Source organism: Mesocricetus auratus, unplaced genomic scaffold, assembly GCF_017639785.1.
Source record: "Mesocricetus auratus isolate SY011 unplaced genomic scaffold, BCM_Maur_2.0 Super-Scaffold_100004, whole genome shotgun sequence".
Classification (NCBI taxonomy): Eukaryota; Metazoa; Chordata; class Mammalia; order Rodentia; family Cricetidae; genus Mesocricetus; species Mesocricetus auratus.
Window position 1 is genome coordinate 9,480,974 of NW_024429189.1, and position 3,411 is coordinate 9,484,384.

The following is a 3,411-nucleotide window of genomic DNA, read 5'->3' on the forward strand; positions in this document are numbered from 1 at the left end:
AGATCAAACCAAAAAGTTTCATTTTCATGAATTTGGGTTGTTTTTTTTTTGTTGGTGCTAGAGTAACCCTCAAGCCTCCTGCATGATAAATTTGATAAGCTAGTGCTCTAGTAGAGCTATATCCCCACCCCATGAAACTGTGCAACACAAGCATAGCAGACACACTTCTGCATGTGGGTATAACTCTCTTGCAAAGAATATTTAGAGGTTATCTGAAGTTCAAATTACAGAAATAAATTCTCCAGAAAACTGTTCTGTATATATATAAATATATATATATATAATTAAACATCTGAGTGAAAAACGTGATACAGTATGTAACAAAATAATATTTGAATCCTAGAAAGTGAGCATAAACAGAGACCCTGTTAGGACAAACTGGAAAGGGGGAGACTCAGGAAGAATGTGACCATGGCCCCTACTGTATTATTAAAGCACCACCTTGCACAGGTGTGCAACCAGAGGCCACTGGATATCTCTCAGTGGAAAAGGCTCTAGGGAAAGCAAAGCCACTGAGAAGTGTTGGAGAAAATGCAGAAAAATGTAAAAAATCTTAGTTGTGAAGAGAATAAAGATACAAAGTAACTCCAGGTTCAAGCTTGAAAAAACAGCAATGCCAAAGTCGGTCTTTTAAAAGCTATACATGGTCGGGAGATGGTGGCGCATGCCTTAAATACCAGCACTCGGGAGGCAGAGTCAGTCGGATGTATCTCTCTGAGTTCGAGGCCAGCCTGGTCTATAGAGTGAGTTCCAGGACAGCCTCCAAAACAATACAGAGAAACCCTATCTCGAAAAACAAAGAACAAAATAATACAAAAAATCTCCAGTTTGTTAAAAAGGTTGAAAACGGATACAATGAACACATGTTTACCACTGATTTTGTCTCATTTCTTTGAACTTAACTGATCCTCAAGTAAGATTCAAAGCTTTCTAAAAGTAGTTTCTCCTTGGCTGCAGAGATGTGCTACATAACAAGCTTCACCTCACTGATCCTAGTAATAAAGATCAAAGTTACTGTGACCTCATTCATTTTACAATAAACATGCTGACACTGCAATATGTTCCTACCATGACAGAGATGGAGTCTCCGTACTTTACATCAAAATAATTAATTTAGGAATATAAAGTTGTGAGGCCAAAATTTAAAACAAAATTTTCAGTAGCTGAGTTCACCAACCGTGTGACAGAATTATAATGTTCTCCTAAGCCATATGCATGCCTCATGTATAATAGTATTAAAGGATTCTTTGGATACTCTTCACCAACTACAATAGGAGGAGCATCTGCTTGTAGTATCTCAATTGGTGTTTGTAAAATGTGAGACAAAGCTCTTAGCTCAAGCTTACCTCCCTATGCCGCTGTTTACATTATCATCACAGTATTTTCCAAATTCTTCTGGAGTTTACATATTTCCTGTGTTGGTGTTCGTTTAAAAATGGTAGGAAGTCTTCGGAATGGCTCTGCATGTACTCAGCAGTCTGCTTCTGCAGGGCAGCCACAGTCAGAGTCTTGCTCTCTCAGCTGGTCCTCAAGGGCTCCATACATACAATGACCACGAGACGTAATTTGCTTAATTTCCAATTCTCTGGTTGCCAATATCTGAGCAATTTTGTCACTCTCTACACGTCTAGCTCCAGATAAGTTCTCAGTTTCAGCCTCATCTATCCTTTCTTCCTGCTTCTTTTCCAAAACAGCCTTTTTCTCCTGTCTCTTTTGCGCTTTTGAAATCTGAGGTGGTTAATTCTCAAGTACCACGTCTGAAATGTTAACAGCAACAGAATCTATCTTACTCTCCTTCAAAGTCAGCTTCAACTGCTCCAGTTCCTCCCTGTGTTTCTGCTCCATTTCTCGCTCCAACTTAGCTACATCTTCAGTGAGTTGCTTCCTCTTCTTTTTGTCATTTTTGGGGATAGCATTCTTTATTACCTGAATTTTGGCTTGCAGCTCCATCTTCTCCTTGCAATGCTTTCTCAGAAGCTGCTCTTCCTCGCCCAGCTCTTCTGTCAGGACCTCCTCCATGACGACCTAGTCTGATATCTGGTTTCTGGATTATTAGCTATCTGTAATATGGGTATTTGATTAAAATCTTTCCATTCTGCAAGGTGACACTATGTCCATACGAGGGTGTGCCTTGACCAACAGAAATTTGCCAGTTTCATAGGTCCCACTTATTAACTGGTAATTTTAGTACCTGTGTTAACAGTGTTCTGTTCAGAAAGTTTTCTGTGCCAATGAATTCAAGGCTATTTATTACACTACTTTCATTTCTCTCAGGTTCAGTGTTATCAGGATTTATGTTGAGATATTTGATTCATTTGGAGTTAAGTTTTGAGCAGGGTGATAAGCAAGGGTAAATTAGGATTCTTCTCCATGCAATCATCCAGTTTGATGTGCATCAGTTGTTAAAAATTGCTTTTTTCCCAGTTTGTATATCTGGCTCTTTTATTAAAAAATCAGGTGTTGATACATGTGTAGATTTGTGTCCAGTCTTCAGTTTGATTCCACTGATATACTTTTGAGGCCATACCATGCTGTTTTTTATTATTATTATGCTTTGTAGTACAACTTGAAATCAGAGATGATGATATGTCCAGCAGTTCTTGGACAGTTCTAGCTATCCTGACTATTTCGTTTTTCCATATTAAACTGGAAATCATTCTTTCAAGACCTGTGAAGAATTGTGTTGGAATTTTTATGGGGATTCCATTGAAATTGTACAATGGTTGTGGTGGGATGGCAATTTTGGACTACAATCATCCTATAAATCTATGATCACAGGACAGTTTTCAACCTTTTGATATCTTCTTCAGTTTCTTTTTTCACTGACTCCAGGTTTATGTCATCCACGTCTTGCATTTGCTGAAAGAGTTACTGTAATATATTTTAAGTTACTTCACGCTATTGTCTTGTTTCCCTGATTTCTTTCTCAGATTATTTGTGATTTGTACTACGTTAATTTATGTGTAACTAATTTATTAAATTGCTTCTTAACTGAACAAGTTTTCTGGCAGAACTTTCAAGTCACTCATGTATAATAACATATAATGTTCAAATAAATGTTTATTTTTCATTCCTTCGATTGCCTTTGATTGTCTTATTGGTGCAGATACTGTTTGATCCTTCAGTTGTCTTCCTGCTTCAAGTACTTGTCTTGTTCCTGATTTTAGTGGAATTGTTTTGAATTTCTCTTCATTTCAGTTCATGGAGGCCCTGGACTTGCTTTCAAGTGACTTCATTATGTTCAGTTACCTCTTTTATTTTCCTAAGAACTATGGACATACATATCCAGGACTTTTACATGAAGGGATGTTAGACGGTGTTAAACCGTTTGCTGTATCTAATGAGATGTTTGTGTTTCGATATTTCAGTTTATCTTTATGGTAGATTCTAATTTTCCTCTGTATCTCTTGG

General features: G+C 37.5%; 1 pseudogene; it reads right to left on the reverse strand.

Annotated features, from left to right (window-relative positions):
• Positions 1-939: 939 nt before the first annotated feature.
• Positions 940-2,019, reverse strand: LOC101835929 (annotated as a pseudogene).
• Between the last annotated feature and the right edge of the window lie 1,392 nt (positions 2,020-3,411).